The sequence below is a fragment of the Staurois parvus genome, unplaced genomic scaffold (assembly GCF_062004578.1).
Source record: "Staurois parvus isolate SC_StPar_1 unplaced genomic scaffold, SC_StPar_1.0 ptg000355l, whole genome shotgun sequence".
NCBI classification, from domain to species: Eukaryota; Metazoa; Chordata; class Amphibia; order Anura; family Ranidae; genus Staurois; species Staurois parvus.
Genome location: NW_028318151.1, coordinates 1,479,216 through 1,500,000, shown reverse-complemented (window position 1 = coordinate 1,500,000; position 20,785 = coordinate 1,479,216). Strand labels below are relative to the sequence as shown.

At 45.9% G+C, this 20,785-nt stretch overlaps 1 protein-coding gene across 2 annotated transcripts in view; it reads right to left on the bottom strand.

The window, feature by feature from the left end:
- MARCHF3 (membrane associated ring-CH-type finger 3) overlaps positions 1-20,785 on the bottom strand; it is a 342,991-nt gene that overhangs the window by 77,109 nt on the left and 245,097 nt on the right. The window lies entirely within an intron of this gene.

The following is a 20,785-nucleotide window of genomic DNA, read 5'->3' as shown; positions in this document are numbered from 1 at the left end:
TCCCTGCTTGTTCCTGCAGTGATGGCAAGAACACTGAAGAAGCCCAGACAAGCACCAGCCCCTTTCTGTTCCCTTCTCCATTCGGAAAAAATATTTTACTCTTTTTACGGAATGCTACACATTCTGTGAATGGAGAACTGGATCCTTTCCCCCATTCACACACCACGTTTCACACTGTGAAAACAATTCAAGGACTTTTCTTAATGGAGGAGAGAACAAAAATGGTGGGCAGCCAACAGGACTTCTTCAATGTACTGTAATGTTAAGAGTCAAAGAAGATAACCCCAACAGTGCAGAAATTTAGCACTTTGAAGAGAACTTGTCATCACTGAAGGGAATATTTCTATATTTCTACATTCAGTAGGAAACGGGATATGCTTCATTAGAGATAAGGAACATTACTGGACAAATAGCCCAAAAAACTCCCCATTACTAAGCAAAGCTTTAATGTGATAATTTGTATTATTATCAAGATCAGAGATTTGTGATAAGATGTCCTCTGTGCATGAAAAGTGTCAAGGCGTAAGAAAGTGGATGGACACTGTGCAATCCAATTGCTGACTGCTCTTTCTTAAAACCTGTTGGAGTCAGTGACATGTTCCTAATTACGTGGGCCTCAGGGAGGATGGGACTAACTGTGCATTCAATCACTGCACCCATTGGGGATTCTATTCATGGCCGTGATGTTGTCTTTTGAGCTGCTGCTGAAAGGGGCAGGTGCAGCACTGGGGCAAGAAGGACTGCTGTCACATAGCAGCCTATACACAGCTTGTATGCCTGCACCGTATACCTAAATGGCTAAATGTGCGCATTTCCTGCATGTCTTCGTTAAACATTTATGGGCTTTTTTGTAGAGACCAGTGTGTTTTTTTATGCGACAAGTGTCTATTACTCACAGGTGATGCAAAAAAAAAGTTCACTTTACTCATTTATAAATAGGAGAAGTCTTCAGGGATATGTTAACTGGAATTCCAGGCTATTACTAACCATGTTTAAATCTGCTTCCACCCTCCTCCTAATTACCCTGTAGATGGAAGATTCTTATGCGTGCCTATTCCCAGGGCACTCCGGTCTGGTCACGTGATGTCCCCAGTGGCCAGCTTCATGGGAGAGGAGAGTGCAGCAACAACAGCTGCAATGCCTAGGTGGTGACATCAATCATAGGCTTACTATGGGGCATCCGTTGTTGGCTGTCCCTCCTTTCTCCTGAAGCTGCTGCTGGGAGCCAATCACATGACCATATTGGAGGGCCCAGAGAATAGATAAATACAGCAATCTTCCTTCTACAGGGTAGTTAGAATAGGAGTTAGGAGGAAGGGTGAGAGCAGTTTTAAGCTTAGGCAGTGATATCCTGGAATTCCACTTTAAGGGCTCAAGTACACGGGACGTTTGGAAAACTCTTCTGAATGATGGAAACTGACTGCTGGAAAACGTAGCTTAAAAACATCAGTTTAGCCGCGTTTGCATGCGTTTGCGTTTAGAATCGTTTTTAAAAGATAAGCTCAGGAGACCTTTCCAAATGCCCAGAATGCACTAAAAAATAGTAAAAAAAATTACTATTTCAGACATTTTGAGAGGAATAGAGAGAGCAGAAGCAGAGAGATCAGTATGTTCTGGTTGTATTTACTATGGATCCCGTCATGAGCATAATGCGGCACGTTCTACCATTTTTTCCTTCACGCGAAACCTGGAACTGACTGCGCTGGTGTACCGGGTCCATTTGAATACATGGAAAACACTTTGCGTGCATCTCTGATGATAAAAAAAGGGTCTGGACAGCATCTGGACATGGACTAGTTAAAAAACGCTTCTAAACGCAAATGCGGTTAACCACGTTTACAAGCATTTGGCATTTGAAATGCTGGAAAAAACTACTCCTGAACGCAAGTTTGGTGCGTTCAAAAAAACTACTGTAAACTCAACTGCCTGTAAATGACTGTAAACGACTGTGTACATGGACACATAGGAAAACATTAGGGAGAGTTCAGGGGCTGCTGAAAAAAAACACTGAACAGCTCCTGAATGTCAGTTTTGGAGCTTTAGTGTACATGAGCCCTAAGGATAAACTTTAACGTGAATGGGCTGCCTAGTGCATCACAACAGACCAAAAATTGCTCCTGCAGCAAATTTGGCTAGCATAGCAGACCATAAGTAGTTTGTTACCATGTGTTGCGGTGTGCTGGGAAGATGTGTTGGGGTTCTATTCATAATGAATAGGCACCGCAGAGCACAAACATACGCAATGTGTGTTACTTTTTGTTACTGCAGTGCACTAGTGTAAATGGGCCCTTAGTATCAGCTGTACTTTTCCTATTTCACACGCCTTATTTTAAATTATGCAAGTTATCTCAGATTATAGTTAATTACAGATCATTACAGACGTACAAAGCTGTCCACCATACTGCCCCGAACTACATCACTGACCTAATATCCAAGTACCGCCCAGCACGCACACTCCGCTCCTCACAAGACCTCCTTCTCTCTAGTTCCCTGGTCTCCTCCTCCCATGCCCGCCTCCAGGACTTCTCCAGGGTGTCACCCATCCTCTGGAACTCCCTGCCCCAATCCATCAGATTATCACCTACTCTCCTCTCCTTTAGGCGCACCCTGAACACCCATCTCTTCAGGGAAGCCTACCCCACCCCCGCTAACTTGCCGACCTCCTCCACTCTTCCTACCACTCCATCCCCCACAGCTATCTCCTCCTGTGCCACTATCCCCTCCCTCCTAGATTGTAAGCTCAAAAGAGCAGGGCCCTCAATCCCCTCATGTTTTGCATTGTATTGGTATTGTTCTGTGACATGTTCTGTCCCCCTTTGTAATGTACAGCGCTGAGCGAACTATTGGTGCTTTATAAATACTGTATAATAATAATAATTTAAACTATGCCTAAGATTTGACACTTTTTGCCACAGCCACATTTTTTTTCTTGAGAAATGGGGCCCAACCAGGGGCGGACTGACCATATGGAAACTCGGGCACTGCCCGAGGGCCTGGGGTCAGTAGGGGGCCCCATGAGATGCCCCTGGTACATTTTTTATAGACTTTGAGTTTGGGCAAGGACACAGGGGCCCCATGATCCCCTATTGCTTGGGGGCCCCATGAGTTGTCAGTCCGCCCCTGGGCCCAACTTATGATCTACCCAGCTGTTAGTCCCAAGAGTTATTGCAGGACAGCAATAGATATTGACAGAAAAATGCCTTCCCTACCATCGACCAAGTGATGAAGTCTGCTGAGTTCTGGTAAACATTACAGAAACAAAGTATTCAAGGACAAAGAGTGCCATTTTTAACTACCGCTGTTATCTACTATACTTTGCAGTAATACCCCACACCGTGGCTGCCATTTTACTGTCTTCATAAAATACAGGCCTCAGAGTAGAGCCTATACTGTGCTGACACAGGAGAGATAACTCTCACCAGGTTTTTCGGCCAACTTTTCTTTGTTTACACTGACATATTAATTATAATAATGCAGGGGTCTCCAAACATTCTAAACAAAGGGCCAGTTTACTGTCCTTCAGACAGGGAGGGGGCTGGACTGTGACCTTTGGGAGTGAAAAATGTCCTGGTGTCAGTGGAAGTAAATGATGCCATCGTTGGTGTCAGTGGGAAGAATTATGGGCATTGAGAGGAATAGTGCCCCATCATTGGTGTCAGTGGGATGAATAGTACTCCATCGTTGGTGTCAATGGGACGAATAGTGCCCCATCATTGATATCAGTGGGAGGAATAGTGCCTTAAGGGCCGGATAAAGGCAAGCAAAGGGCCAAATCAGGCCCCCAGGCCGTAGTTCGTAGACCACTGTAATAGTGCTTTACCTGCCCTGGAGTCCTGAAATTAGCAGAACATGAAGCACATCTGTAAAGCACAACTGTGCAGAGCACTTTTTATTAATGGGCCTTATAATGTAGCCTAAGATTTGTCTATATACAGTTAGGTCTACATATATTTGGACACAGGCACAATTTTCATACTTTTGGCTCTGCATGCCAACAAAATAAATTAAAACAAAACAATCCAAATGAATTTGAAGTGCAGACTTTCAGCTTGAATTCAAGGGGTTGAACATATGTATCAAGTACAAATTTTAGGAACTGCAACCATTTTTATACACAGTCCCTCCATTTTCGGAGCTAAAATGTAATTGGACAAATGAATATAATCATAAATAAAATGTTCATTTTTATTTTGTTGAGAATCCTTTACTGGCAGTGACTGTCTGAAGTCTGGAACCCATGGACACTACCAAAGACTGGGTTTCCTCCTTTCTGAAGCTTTGTCAGGCTCTACATTTGCTGCTGTTTGGACCTGTGTCTGCTTTTCTCCCCATACCAAGTGAACGGGAATGCAGATTAACTTGATGCAGGTCAGAAGAAGGTCAACCACAGGTTCAATACACTTGTAAAGAAACTCAAAAGGCATGTCAGATGCAAATAATTACACACAAAAGCATTTACACAATAAAAGCAATTGCCTATCAACACATGTCCTTATTATATTTAGTAGGTTTATGGGTTATATTATTTTGCAGCTAGTTGTTTGCATGGAGGCATGCTGACTATATTAACGTTTTGTTTGGACTTACATAAGAATTCCGGAATGCTGTAAGCTGCATTTCCACCCAGCCTAAACTTACCGGTGCATACAGCCTGTATTTTTGATGCTGTTAAAGTGTTACTAAACCCACACCAGTAAAATCAGTCTGTATATTTATTTATTTATTTATTTATCGTGTTTATATAGCGCCAAAGGGTTTGCTCAGCGCTGTACAATAGGGGGGGACAATACATGAAACAGAACAGTAACATCAAACAGTACACAAGGGGTTAGAGGGCCCTACTCTTTCGAGCTTACAATCTAGGAGGGAGGGGGTAGAGGCACCGGAGGAAGCGGCTGTGGGGGATGAAGTGGTAGGAGGAGGGAAGGGCAGCGGCTGTTAGGTGAGGGTGGGGTAGGCTTCCCTGAAGAGGTGGGTTTTCAGGGAGCGCCTGAAGGTGAGGAGGGACGGTGACAGTCTGATGGATTGGGGTAGTGAGTTCCAGAGGATGGGGGAGGACCTGGAGAAGTCTTGCAGTCGTGCGTGGGAGGAGGAGACCAGGGAGCAAGATAGAAGAAGGTCCTGTGAAGAGCGAAGGGTACGGGTAGGGTGGTACCTGGGGATCAGATCGGTGAGGTAGTTAGGGGCAGTGTTGTGAATGGCCTTATAGGTCAGGGTGAGCAATTTGAATTTAATGCGTTGGGCAATGGGGAGCCAGTGGAGGGAGAGGCAGAGGGGGGTGGCAGAGGTGGAGCGGCTGGTGAGGTGGATGAGTCTGGCCGCTGAGTTCAGGATGGTCTGAAGCGGGGAGAGCCTGCACTGGGGTAGGCCGGTGAGGAGGGAGTTGCAGTAGTCCAGGCGTGAGATAATCAGGGAGTGTACTAGTAGTTTAGTGGTGTCTGGGGTAAGGAAGGAACGTATCCTGGCGATGTTCCGGAGGTGGAGCCTGCATGTGTTTGTGAGAGATTTGATATGAGGTTGAAAGGAAAGGTTTGAGTCCAGAATGACGCCAAGGACCTTGGCTTGCTGGGCGGGATTGATGGTGGTGTTGTTGGTAGTGATGGAAAGGATGGGGGGGGGGGCGCGGGCTGGGGGGAAGATGAGAAGCTCGGTTTTGGAGAGGTTGAGTTTGAGGAAATTGAGCGACATCCAGTCAGAGATGTCGTTTAGGAGGTGAGTGATGCGGGCGGAGAATGAGGGGGTGAGGTGAGGGGTGGATAGGTAGATTTGAGTATCATCAGCATAGAGGTGGTAATTGAAGCCGTGGGAGTGTATGAGTTTGCCAAGGGAGGAGGTGTAGATGGAGAAGAGAAGGGGTCCAAGGACAGAGCCCTGGGGGACCCCAACAGAGAGGGGGAGAGAAGGGGAGGTGGCACCATTGTAGGTGACACTGAAGGAGCGTTGGGATAGATAGGACGAGAACCAGGAGAGAGCGGTGTCTCTGATGCCAAGGGAGAGTAGTTTATTAAGGAGGAGGGGGTGGTCGACTGTGTCAAAGGCCGCAGAGAGGTCTAGGAGGAGGAGGACAGAGTAATCGCCTTTGGCTTTGGCGGTTAGTAGATCGTTGGTGATTTTGAGGAGGGCAGTTTCGGTGGAGTGTAGGGGACGGAAGCCGGACTGTAGTGGGTCAAGGAGGTTGTTGTCATCTAGGTGGGCGCTTAGGCGATCGAAGACCAAGCGCTCAAGGAGCTTGGAAGTGAGTGGCAGCAGGGAAATTGGTCTGAGGTTGTTGAGGTCAGTGGGGTCCAGAGAGGGCTTTTTGAGTATGGGGGTGATGTGCGCATGTTTTAGGGGGGAGGGGAATACGCCAGTAGAGAGGGAGAGATTAAAGATGTGGGTAAGGGAGCGGATGAGGGAAGAGGGGGGTGACCGGAGGAGTTGAGAGGGGATAGGGTCCAGGGGGCAGGTAGTGAGACGGGCTTCTGAGAAGACTCTGCTGACTTCCTCAGTGGTAGTAGGGCTGAAGGAGTGCAGTGATGGGGGGGTTACGGTAGGCAGGGCCTTGGGTGTGGTGGGGGGCAGTGCCGTTGCGAGGTCAGAGGAGGGGAGAGATGAGGGGGTGATAGAAGGGGGGAGGCTAGATGGGGAGGTAGATTGCAAGTTGACTATGTCCTTGCGGATAGCGTCAATCTTGCTGTGGAGGTGAGTGGCAATCTCGTGGGCGGTAAGTGAGGTACTGAGTGGAGGAAGGGGGGGAGAGAGCAGGGAGTTGAAGATGGAGAAGAGTCGGCGAGGGCAGGTGGAGAGGGTGTTAATCAGGTTAACAAAGTAGGCCTGCTTGGCGGCGTGGAGGGAGGAGGTGTAGGTGAGGAAGGCAGATTTGTAGAGGGAGAATGCATGAGGGGACCTGGTTTTGCGCCATAGTCTCTCCAGCGCACGACTGCGGCGTTTGAGGCATTTAGTGTGGTCGTTCTGCCAGGGTTGGAGTGGTCTGGGTTTGATGTTGCGTGTGGTTAGGGGTGCCAGAGAGTCTAGTGTAGCTGATAGTGAGTCGTTGTACGTGGAGGTGGCTAGGTCAGGACATGACAGTGGAAGGATGCTGTCGTGTAGGCGGTCGGCAGCCGAGTGGAGGGGGGCCGGGTGCAGGTTGCGGAGGTTGCGGCTGGTGATGGTTTGGCGCACTGGGGGGGGGGAGTTGGGGGAAGGGGAGGTGGAGAACGTGAGGAGGTGGTGGTCGGAGAGAGGGAAGGGTGTGTTAGAGAACTGGTTGAGGGTACAGAGGTGGGAGAAGACGAGGTCCAGGGTGTTCCCATTGATGTGGGTGGAGGATTGGGTGTGTTGTGTGAGCGCGAAGGAGGAGGTTAGGTGGAGGAGTTGGGAGGTAGCTGGGGTGTTGTCATTGATGGGGATGTTGAAGTCCCCGAGGATGATGGTCGGTAGCTCAGAGGAGAGGAAGAAGGGAAGCCAGGCGGCGAAGTCATCCAGGAAGCGGGCTATGGATCCAGGGGGCCTGTAGATCACTGCGATCCTTAGGGGGGTGGGTGAGAAGAGCCGGATGCAGTGAGCTTCGAAGGAGGAGAAGGTTAGGGAGGGGGGGTTAGGGAGGACCTGGAAGGTGCTCAGCGGTGATAAGAGCAGGCCGACACCACCACCTTTGTGACCGCTCAGTCTTGGTGAATGGGACCAGATGAGACCTCCATGGGAGAGTGCCGCAGGGGAGGTAGTGTCAGTGGCCTGTATCCAGGTTTCGGTGATGGCTAGGAGGTTGAGGGAGCGGGAGATAAAGAGGTCATGGATGGCAGTTAGTTTGTTGCAAACCGAACGGGCGTTCAGAAGTGCAACCGAGAGAGGGGGGATGGATGCGGGGAGGAGGCGCACAGGTATGAGGTTGAGGGGGTTGCGGCGGCTGGCGGGGGCAGGGGGGTCCCTGGAGGGGGGGAGAGGTGGTGAGGGGCCAGGGTTCGGGGAGATGTCCCCAGCGGATAGGAGAAGGAGAAGGGTGAGGAGGGTGGCATGGGAATGGGAGGTGTAGGAGCGTGTGGGTCTGGTAGTGGTGGCACGTGGGTCGACCGGGGAGTGGAGTACCAGGAGGAGGTGGTGAGTACCGTAGTGTGGAGAGGGCAGAAGTGAAGGGGCAATGTAGAGCTGTTTTGGGGGGGTGGGCGGGTAGAGGGAGGCGATTTTTGGGATGGAGGAGAGGAAGACGAGGAGGAGAAGTGCAGGTGGCATGCTGGGGTGAGTGCAGTGCTGTTCGGGTCGGGGGAGGTGAAGGGATACGGGTCAGGGCGAGGTGATGTGGAGAGTCTGTATCACCGTGAAGTCCATTAGAGTCCTTCTGTAGCTGCAATCTGTGAGTGCAGTATGCTGGCGTCCGAGGGGTCTTCAGTGGGTCCAGTGGATCGGCGAGTGGAGGGGTCGTAGGGTGCGATGTCTGGGGGTGTTGGTAGGCACAGCGTCTGGTGATGTTGGCGGCTCGGTGGCTGGAGATTCGCTGGGTGGTCCGGGAGATTCGCTGGGCGACGTCTTGATTCGCTGGGTGGTCCGGGTGTTGGGTGTCCAGAGGTGATAGCTGGGTGCCCGGTAGCTGGGTGCTGGGTGTCCAGGGGTGGTAGCTGGGTGCCCGGTAGCTGGGTGCTGGGTGTCCAGGGGTGGTAGCAGGGTGCCCGGTAGCTGGGTGACCAGGGGTGGTAGCTGGGTGCCCGGTAGCTGGGTGGTAGCTGGGTGCCCGGTAGCTGGGCGGTGGGTGTCCAGGGGCGGTAGCTGGGTGCCCGGTAGCTGGGTGCAGGGTGACCAGGGGTGGGCCCAGAACCGACGTATGGGTTGGGCAGCGGAGCAGCGATCAGTGGGCCTGAGCTGATTCCTGGTGGTCAGGGATGGACACAGGGCTAGTGGGGAGGGCCCTGCGAAGGCTGGCAGGTCTGTGGGGATCGGTGCTGGCAGCTTACCCGTTCTGGTGGTGCTGCCATGCAGGTATCCGGGGGTGGTCCTGGGCTGCTGTCAGCTTGGTGGTCCTTGCTTGCTGTTCCTGGTGGTCTAGGGTAGTCAATGAGGACCCAGGGCTGATGGGGAGGGCCCTGGGCAGGCAGGCAGGTCGGTGGTACCCGGTATTCAGAGCGGAGACGGTCCGGGCGGGTGTCCGGCGATGTGGTCCGGTCGCGGCAAAAATTGAGGCCCCGGCTTCGGGTGCGCGGGTAGGCCGCGATTCCCGGAGCTCCGGGAAAGGGTCCAGGAGCTTACCCTGGTGGTCGGGCTGGGCCGGGAGTGTCTTAGGGGCCCCGCTGGGGTCCGCTGCGGGCCGGATGGCAGCGGATTGGGGCTAGGAGCGCAGGAGCTCCTATCGCATGTCTGCTCCCGCCGCCATTTTGCCATGCAGTAAAGCATGCTTGTTACACTCACTGTGGAAGCGAAGGGGTTAATCCACTGCATATTGTAAAAAGGCTGTTTGATCCTGTCCTCTCTGAATTTCCACTTCTTCTACTGTCCCCAGTCCATCTGCTGATAGTTAAGAGCTCTAGGAGACACTCTGCGCATGCTCAGTTTAGTGTGTATTGCTAAGGAGTTTTCTTTTTCTTTGGGAGGGTCCATGTGATCAGCACAGGGCCAATCAGCACTGTCCAGACAGAGGGTCAAGGGTCATGCAGCCTCATAGGACAGTCAGAGGAGAATGAAAACTCCTCCTACAACTGATATGTACTGCTGATAAGAAAAGGTATTTAGCAGTTTATATTTACTAAAATAATTGTATTTCCATGTTCTGTGTACTGTGGCAGACCAGATATAGTGAATGCAGGGTCCTGGGTTTAGTAACACTTTAACTAATTTTTACATTATGTTGGGGTCTAGTCATATTGTAAGATATATGCGGGATCTATTGTGCCTTTGCATGATGGCTATATTCATCAACTAGGCTTTGCATAGATGATTTGATTTTGAAGTATATGTCAAGCCAAAAACACTTTTCACTTCCTGCTTCACCAGACAAAAAGTGAAGGAAAAATCTGTAACAAGGACACAAAACAAAAATTTAAAAAAAAAAAGTCAGGGGTTCTAGCCTTCTCTTAAGTCTAGTACAGCAATGGGCAAACTACGGCCCGCGGACCTTTTAATCCGGCCCGCGGAGCTAGGCTCCCGCTAGGCTCCTCTCACAGTCCGCCCTGAAGACCGGTGTAGCATGAAAATCTGTCTCCTATGAGGATCTGTCCCCCTCGACGTATCTGCGCATGTGCCAGAGATCGCCGATCGGCTGCTAATGCCTGAAACTGGCACATGCGCAGATACGTCGAGGGGGACAGATCCTCACAGGAGACAGATTTTCATGCTACACCGGAACGGCGCGGGAACACGGCGAGAGGAACGCGCGGAGCAAAGGTAAGTGAATTGACACAGGGGGGACTTGGGGACTTAATATGGGGGATGAATTAATATGGGGAATGAATTACTATATGGGGGATGAATTACTATGGGGGATGAATTACTATATGGGGGATGAATTACTATGGGGGATGAATTACTATATGGGGGATGAATTACTATGGGGGATGAATTACTATATGGGGGATTAATTACTATGCTTACTATGGGGGAATATTACTATACTTACTAGATACGTAGAGGGGGACAGATCCTCAAAGGAGACAGATTTTCATGCTACACCGGAACGGCGCAGGAACACGGCGAGAGGAACGCGCGGAGCAAAGGTAAGTGAATTGACACAGGGGGACTTGGGGACTTAATATGGGGGATGAATTAATATGGGGAATGAATTACTATAGGGGGGATGAATTACTATATGGGGGATTAATTACTATATGGGGGATGAATTACTATATGGGGGATGAATTACTATGGGGGATGAATTACTATATGGGGGATGAATTACTATGGGGGATGAATTACTATATGGGGGATGAATTACTATGGGGGATGAATTACTATGGGGGATGAATTACTATGGGGGATGAATTACTATATGGGGGATGAATTACTATGGGGGATGAATTACTATATGGGGGATGAATTACTATATGGGGAGTTAATTACTATGCTTACTATGGGGGAATATTACTATACTTACTATGGATGACACATACACATCATTCATCTACTCTTGGTCCGGCCCCCGGGTCCAATATATGAACCCATTGCGGCCCTCAAGTCAAAAAGTTTGCCCACCCCTGGTCTAGTACATATACAGTATCTCACAGAAGTGAGTACACCCCTAACATTTTTGTAAATATTATATTTTATCTTTTCATGTGACAACACTGAAGAAATGGCACTTTGCTACAATGTAAAGTAGTGAGTGTACAGCTTGTATAACAGTGTAAATTTGCTGTCCCCTCAAAATAACTCAACACACAGCCATTAATGTCTAAACCGCTGGCAACAAAAGTGAGTCTACCCCTAAGTGAAAATGTCCAAATTGGGCCCAAAAGTGTCAATATTTTGTGTGGCCACCATTATTTTATGGCACTGCCTTAACCCTCTTGGGCATGGAGTTCCCCAGAGCTTCACAGGCTGCCACTGGAGTCCTCTTCAACTCCTTCATGACGACATCACGGAGCTGGTGGATGTTAGAAACCTTGCGCTCCTCCACCTTCCATTTGAGGATGCCCCACAGATGCTCAATAGGTCTGGAGACATACTTGGCCAGTCCATCACCTTTACCCTCAGCTTCTTTAGCAAGGCAGAGGTCATCTTGCAGGTGTGTTTGGGGACGTTATCATGTTGGAATACTGCCCTGCGGCCTAGTCTCTGAAGGAAGGGGATCATGCTTTGCTTCAGCATGTCACAGTACATGTTGGTATTCATGGTTCCCTCAATGAACTGTAGCTCCCCAGTGCCGGTTGCAGTCATGCAGCCCAAGACCATGACACTCCCACCACCATGCTTGACTGTAGGCAAGAGACACTTCTCTTTTGTACTCCTCACCTGGTTGCTTCCACACATGCTTGACACTGTCTGAACCGAATACGTTTATCTTGGTCTCATCAGACCACAGGCCATGGTTCTAGTAATCCATGTCCCTAGTCTGCTTGTCTTCAGCAAACTGTTTGCGGGGTTTCTTGTGCATTATCTTTAGAAGAGGCTTCCTTCTGGGACAACAGCCATACAGACCAATTTGATGCAGTGTGCGGCATATGGTCTGAGCACTGACAGGCTGACCCCCCACCCCAACAACCTCTGCAGCAATGTTGGCAGCACTCATACGTCTATTTCCCAAAGACAACCTCTGAATATGACGCTGAGCACGTGCACTCAACTTCTTTGGTCGAGGCCTGTTCTGAGTGGAACATGTCCTGTTAAACCGCCGTATGGTCTTGGCCACAGTGTTGCAGCTCAGTTTCAGGGCCTTGGCAATCTTCTTATAGCCTAGGCCACCTTTATGTAGAGCAACAATTCTTTTTTCAGATCCTCAGAGTTCCTTGCCATGAGGTGCCATGTTGAACTTCCAGTGACCAGTATGAGAAAGTGAGAGTGATAACACCATATTTAACACACCTGCTCCCCATTCACACCTGAGACCTTGTAACACTAAGGAGTCACATGACACTGGGGAGGAAAAATGCTAATTGGGCCCAATTTGGACATTGTCACTTAGGGGTGTACTCACTTTTCCTGCCAGCGGTTTAGACATTAATGGCTGTGTGTTGAGTTATTTTGAGGGGATAGATACTTTACACTGTTATACAAGCTGTACACTCACTACTTTACATTGTAGCAGAGTGTAATTTCTTCAGCGGTGTCACATGAAAAGATATAATAAAATATTTACAAAAATGTGAGGGGTGTACTCACTTCTGTGAGATACTGTAAAGTGAAAATCAGACAAAAAAATACAGATTTTTGAAGCAATCATCTGATAATCTGATTGCTAGTACACAGCTTTCGAAAGCCAATCAAGACAGTGCATGAGAAAATATCCGAAGGAAAAACATGAAACTTTTTTTCTCGTATGATACAAAAACTAACAATTTTCATTTAACCACTTTCCCGCCGCCCTATAGCAGAAATACTGCTACAGGGTGGCAGGAGTGCACAAAATCACGTAGTGATTTTGCATTTCCAGGTAGGCATTGGCGCCTCACCTGTCGATCACCAGGTCCTGGTCGGGTATTCCCCACCGGCACCCGGCAATCGCTGGGTATCACTGACAGGGGAGAGACCTGTATGTAAACAATACAGATCTCTCCCCAGTCAGCTCCTGCACATTGCTTTGTATTGCTCTGCATAGCAGAGCAATACAAAGCATTGTGCTTACACAGTAAAGCACATACACAGCACACCGTAAAACATGGAATATCTTTCACAATCACTATGCCAAGATTCCACGGCACCATTGTCATGAAGTTACATTCCTTAGCACTGACAATGATGTGAGCACATCATATTAATACAACGGAAATTTTTTAAGAAGTTAAATATTCTTATAGACGGTCACAGTGGAAGATATGATGCCCTAAGTGACAAGATGGCATACCAATCAATGAACGGTTTCTCTCCTTCAGGCTTTGCATTACATTTGGTGCTCTGGTACTATCCCCATTGAATAATTAAAAGCATAATTAGCCCATTCCGTTTCAATAAATCCACTAGCAATTCACAACCTTTGCTCTTTCTAGTGCATTTCTTACTTTCTAAAGTTTATCTACAAAAAACATTTACATAAAGGTCAATAAAACTCTCTAGAAGTACACAGTGAAATTTGACATTTGTTGTATGAAGGAAAAAACTATTTCATCTTAAAATTTAGCCAAAGCTTCCTGGTCCCGACAGAGCCTGACTTGCTAGTACCCTACACAGAATAAAAAATAAATGACAGCATCAAATGCCATCACGCTACCAGCAATAGGGAGCCTTTAATGTGTCAATCAATAGAAAGTTTGATGATGCCTGCAGCTTAATGATGCTATTCCATAGGATGAATTTCTCCAGCGTGGAATGCGTTAATTTTCCAATTGTTAAAGTCAGGATTGAACCGTTATCTTTTACTGCAGACAAGCCAGATGACATGAATAATCAGGACAAGCTGGATAAAAAACAATTATAATGATGTGATTTAGTCAGTCTGAACTTTAATCTAGCAAATTCCTCAGCTTCCAAGGAGCAGACACAGAATCTACATTCTAATTTCAGCTCCTTGTCTGTATCTCTTAGAGGAACATGGAGGAGATATGGGAAGATCTCAATCAGTTTTGAAGCACATGAAAAGCAAAACTGGAGTAAATTTCCAGCGGGCATTCAATCATGCAAAAGTGATACTGGTGTGTAATAATGGATTTTTGTGAGCGTGTATCTTCAGAGCCCATGGGAAAACTGCTTTTCAAACAACATAAAAAAAGATTGTGCATAAATACATTTTAAATTATGTTCTTGGTTGTTTAGAAATGTGTCAATAATGGTAAAATATCATGAGAAAAACAAGAAATTAGTTAGGATTTTATATAAATGTTTTACTAAAAACTACGAGGAATAATAACTAATCTAGATTGGCCTCTGAGTGTAACAAGTCAAGGTTAAAGAGAGAGTATTTGTATAAAGCTCCATCTTCAACCCACTGACACTCACCCATCCAATGATCCCCGCAGCTCCTTTCCTGGTGCTTCTGGGCATGGAGCAGCATGTGACCTCCTCCCATGATGCAGTACTCAGGCGTAGCAGACAATCATACATCTTTACAGGACAGACTGGTCTAGACTCTGTACAGTTCTAGACTCTGACACCAGCTGATATGGATTATTTTGTGTCGAGCTGTAATGGAATATTACAGTTGGGGATGGCTGGAGAAGAGAGAATGAGTGGGTCGATGAAGGGGGAAGGGGGTTTACGCAGACACTGTCACTATCTAGATTTTAAATGAATAATTGCAGATCATGAGCAGCAGATTTTTTAACAGGGCAGCTTTAACACAGGTTGTGTTTTGTAGATGTACTAAGAAACATTAATGCATTACTGAAGACAGCCACCGCTGTTTGTTGACAAATATGGGTGGACTTTGCTTGTATACTTTACATTTCTTTCTTTGAAAACTTTATTTAAAAATATCATATAATGATCTGGTTGGTCTAGTTCTAAAAAAAAAAAACCAAAACAAAACAAACAAACATACTTTTTGGTATGTAAACCAGGCATAGGTCAAATTCACGGTAAAATATCCATCAAGCAATACTTTGAGAATTATATTATAAAATAGTGTAACATGAGTTACACTTAAACGACCTTAAACGACCAACCAGAAATCAGCTTAGATTTGTATGTGCACAAGCTGCAGCAAATTGGCTATCTGTCATACATTACAACAAATTTCTCTTTGTACTTTGTTATTCACCAAGCCCTAAACAGTCTAAATGATGATTTTTACACTAGTGAAGCATAGATGGTTTGAATCTTGATCGGTTCAACAGGGACTGGCCGAGATTCCAACCATGTATGGGCAGGCTGATTGTACCCAAGTTGATGGATCAATCAACTTGCGTACAACCAGCATGTTGGATTTTACAAGCGATCATTGTTGGATTTTTCAAGCAATAATCACTGTCTGTTCTCCTGGCGTGGACGGCTCCCCAAGCCCACCAGGAAAACACAATACAGTTGCAAGAAAAAGTAAGTGAACCCCTTGGGATTACGTGGAGTTTTGCATGAATTGGGCATAAAATGTGCTCTGAACGTCATCTAAGTCACAACAATAGAAGAACACAGTCTGCTGAACATAATACTACACAAACATTAGATGTTGCCATGGTTTAATTGCACATAACATGTAAACATTCACAGTGCAGGGAGGAAAAAGTATGTGAGGCCCTAGCTTAATGAATTCTCCCAGAGCTAATTGGAGCCAGGAGTGAGCCAACCTTGACTCCAATCAGTGTCATGATATTGGATGTGTTGCTGACAGCTGTCCTGCCCTTAAAAAACACACACCTGTTTTGGGTTTACTGGTTTCAAGAAGCACTGTCTGATGTGAACCATGCCTCGCAGAAAAGAGCTCTCAGAATACCTACGATCAAGAATTGTTGACTTGCATGAAGCTGGAAAGGGTTACAAAAGTATCTCCAAAAGCCTTGATGTTCATGTGTCCACGGTAAGACAGACTGTCTACAAATGGAGAAAGTTTAGCACTGTTGCTACTCTCCCTAGGCGTGGTCGTCCTGTAAAAATGACTGCAAGAGCACAGCGCAGAATGCTGCATGAGGTAAAGAAGAATCCCAGAGTGTCAGGTAAAGACCTACAGAAATCTCTGGCACATGCTAACATTTTTATTGACACATCTACAATAAGGAAAACATTAAACAAGAATGGAGTACATGGGAGGACACCATGGAGGAAGCCATTGCTGTCCAAAAAGAATATTGCAGCACGTTTGACGTTTGCAAAAGAGCACCTGGATGTTCCACGGCACTACTGGCAAAATATACTGTGGACAGATGAAACCAAGATTGAGTTGTTTGGGAAGAACACACAACACTATGTGTGGAGAAAAAAAGGCACAGCACACCAACATCAAAACCTCATCCCCACTGTAAAACATGGCGGAGGGAGCATCATGGTTTGGGGCTGCTTTGCTGCCTCAGGGCCTGGACGGATTGTTGTCATTGATGGGAAAATGAATTCCAGAGTTTATCAAGACATTTTGCAGGAAAACGTATGACCATCTGTCCACCAACTGAAGCTCCGCAGAGGATGGGTGATGCAACAGGACAATGACCCAAAGCATACAAGTAATTCAACAAAACAATGGCTGCAACAGCACAGAATACGCCTTCTGGAGTGGCACAGTCAGAGTCCTGACCTCAACCTGATTGAAATGCTGTGGCATGACCTTTAGAGAGCGATTCACACCAGACATCCCAAGAATATTGCTACACTGAAACAGTTTTGTGAAGAGGAGTGGTCCAAAATTACTCCAGATCGTTGTGCAGGTCTGATCTGCAACTACAGGAAACGTTTGGTTGAGGTTATTGCTGCCAAAAGGAGGGTCAACCAAGTCCAAAGGTTCACATACTTTTTCCTCCCTGCACTGTGAATGTTTACATGTTATGTGCAATTAAACCATGGCAACATCTAATGTTTGTGTAGTATTATGTTCAGCAGACTGTGTTCTTCTATTGTTGTGACTTAGATGACGTTCAGAGCACATTTTATGCCCAATTCATGCAAAACTCCACGTCATCCCAAGGGGTTCACATACTTTTTCTTGCAACTGTAGCTCTGTGGGAGGGATTTTCCCATTAATACGGACTGTGTTGGTGAGGGAATTGAGCGAATTTCTTTCTTGCACCCCTTGGTTTGGCTTTAGTCTAAAAGACAAAACAAGTCTAAAGTGTTCATTAGATCCAAACAATTCTAAAATGGTTTGCCATTAAATTACATGTCCACGTCACATGTTTCATCCATGAAAACTGTCCCAGAACCCGTGTAGCTCATTTTCAATGAACCTCCAGTCAATGCGGTTACCATTAAGCCAAAAAAATAAGCCATATTCCATTTATGCAGTGGGAGTTTAAAGCTCACAGGGGTCGGTTCTAAGAAGAAGACTTCCTAGAATTAGAACATTTAAAGTAGAAGTACAGCCAAAGCTGTACTTTTAACCACTTGCTGTCCGCCTGCTGTTTATAAACGTCAGAGCGGTGGCACTGCAGGGGCGGGTTGCCGTTCATAAACGGCACCCGCCATTTCTAGCTGTGCGCGCTCCCTGGGAGCGTGCAGCACCGTGAACCGGTGCCCGCTGTTTCCTCCGGACACAGTGAAACACCGATAGTCGGACGGGTCCTCTGTACGAGGTCCCGATCATGTGATCACTGATTGGCCAATCAGTGATCACATGCAAAGTAGTAAGCAAGATGTCACTTCTGACATCATTGCTTACTACGTGTGAAATCTGTGAATGATCACAAAGGTCACATGGTACAAGGCTATTCACAACAGCCTTGTACCATGTGACAAGCTGTAACCAATCACAGCTCACTCAGTATTTCTCAATGGCTGCAAGAATGCAGACAGAGAGAAAGAGAAATTATTGCTTTTACATCCTATATGGGTGTAAAAGCAATCACTGTAAAAAAAAAAAAAAAAAAATCTTCATCACCCCCCACAAGTAGTACAGTGTCACCATGGTGACACTGTACTACTAGGATGACAGTATGTAAAAAAACCCAAAAAACCCATAAATAATAATATAAAAAAATAAAATACAAATGTAAAAAAATGTTTAAAAATTATAATTTTTGGTTATAAACTAATTTGGCTTATTTTATTTTTACTAAAAATATAACGGAATACATTTTTGGCCAAGATTTATGATAAAAGATTATTTATTTGCAAATTTTTATAAGAAAAACACTTTTTTTCAAAATTTTTGGACTTTTTAATTTACATAGCAAAAAAAATAAAAATCCCAGTGGTGAATAAATACCACCAAAATAAAGCTTTATCTGTCTCAAAAAAATGGTAAAAAAATTAATATGGGTACGGTATTGCATGATCGCGCAATTGTCATTCAAAGTGTGATAGCGCTGAAAGCTGAAAATTGCCCTGGACAGGAAGGGGGTAAAAGTGTCCGGACAGGAAGTGGTTAACTGTACTTCTCCTGCGGATCACAGGAGTGCAGTTTGTTATGCACTCCTATAACCCATTTTCAGCTGACAGCAGACTGAAGCCCGCTGTCTGCTGATATCACTCAGCCGTTGTAGGCTGAGGAAAGATTCCGACTTTAAATTTGGGATCCATCCCAGAGTCTGGAGCGGCACATGGCTCAGCCTCTCAATGAGCCAGCTGCTCCCTCAACAGGCCAATGCTCCAGTGAGTGGGGAGAGCGGGGGCACAGCAGACGGGGGTGGCTGAAAGTCACCGCTCTCTGCTCACAGCGGTGGTGGGAACTCGGAACTTAGCAGTCAGTGGTCATGTGATCACTCCATTCTCATCCTTAAAGCTGGTGGGGGACAGATGCCAGCTAGGTAAGTATAATTGGGGAAAAAAAAACCCACCACCAAACTTCTCTTTGAAATCTACTCTAGTAACCAATGCTAGTGGATGTTGATATGGATCAAACAAGTCTTTGATCCCCCAACAATGCTTCTCTGCCAGGTGCAACTGCAATCTTTATCACTGACTAAGCCAAATTTTCAGTGTGACACTCTAAAGAAAAAGGAAAATCAGCAGGCCGACCATTTAGGCAGATGCCAAAGTTTCTAAACTTGGTTAAAATCTTATCATGAACAAAGTGACAAAATGTATTTTGAAAAACTAATATTAAATCACAGTAGCTCCTTCATTATGATTCTGTATACCAAAATTACTGTATACAACATATGTTTTTATTGCTTCTGTTATTTAATTACAAGTTACACTATACTGAAAGTCAGCCAGCTTCATGCAGACAATGAAAGATTTATTTATTTGATGTTTTAAGAGATGACAAGTGTTTCAACATAGAAACAGTGCTTAGAGAATTTCAAGAAAAATAACGTATGTGCACTACTTAGTTGCCAATATTTAGATAGATGGAGAGAATAATAATCGCTTAGGAAAAGCAAACTGCAGTCTGCAGACTTAGGATCCATTCAAATGTGCTGGCATGTGCTGATGAATACAATTGTAAAAGCAATGTATTTCACTGCGCTGATGCGCATTTCATTGCACTGATGCGCATTTCATTGCACCGATGCGCACTGCCCTGCACTGAAAAAAAAAAGTAGAACATGCCCTACCTTTTTTTTCCAGATAAGGTGTCTACCTTTGTAGATGCTTTTCTGATTTGTTTTATTTTTTAGATATACTTATTTATTTTTTTACTTACGATGATGTCGCCACAGGTGCCTCAGACGTTTTCACTCTGCTGCAGTCAGGAGTAGAGTTCCAAGAGGATGGCCTGCATCTTGTGGAAGTAACAACTGGGCTCCTCTTGGATCCCTTCACCTGGCTCTGGTAGACATGTGTCTTGGTCGGATTGTTAGGGAGGAGGGGGTTGTCCTCAGTGACAACAATGATAACACACCTCCTCAGTGTACATCAGGACGCAGCTGCACAGGAGGACAATGTTGCAGTGAATTTACTGTAGTTGAAATAGCGTTGTCATCCTGTGGAGAAAGGGTTTTGGACTGGCAGGATCATCAGGTATGTATTGTATGAATGGATGAGCATTACAAGAATTAAAGGTGGCCATTCTGTTTATAATGTATGCAACGTTTACAGACTGGTTTTTATTTTTTGCTGATAAGTATACTAGCATCCCTGTTGCTAAAATCAAACTTTACATTCAATGGCTCCAGGCAAATAAGACACTGAAAAATCACCTTCCCTGGTGCCTAGTTGCCAATCTATGCAGTGAAGATAAACAGCCAGCTGAAAATCCAACACAATCTGTGAGGGAAATGTGTTGACTCTTCAATTATGGATTCACTTGAAAGCTTCTATGTCACTACAGTAATGACAACGTGACGATGGAAAAAAAACCCAAGTTCACTGAGAGACCAAGAATCTGACTTCTTCCCCAGAATGTTGGATTCTGCCGGATCTTCAATTGGCGGTTTTTCTTCACTAATGTAGAGGTTAGTGGTGCAGTCATCCATCAGCTTTTTTTAAAAGACTTACTACTATATATTAATATAAAAAAATTCCTAAAAACCGACGCATATTAGTTGAGCTAAATAATAAACAAAATCTGATATGTACCACAAACATTTAGAACTACAAGACATGTTTTGCACCAAACCCAACTCCAATGCCTGTGATGGCAGAAGGCAGCGCAGAATCAAATGTCAGAAAGAATCAAGTCAGAGTAACTTTAAAGCCGTAACAGTACATTACT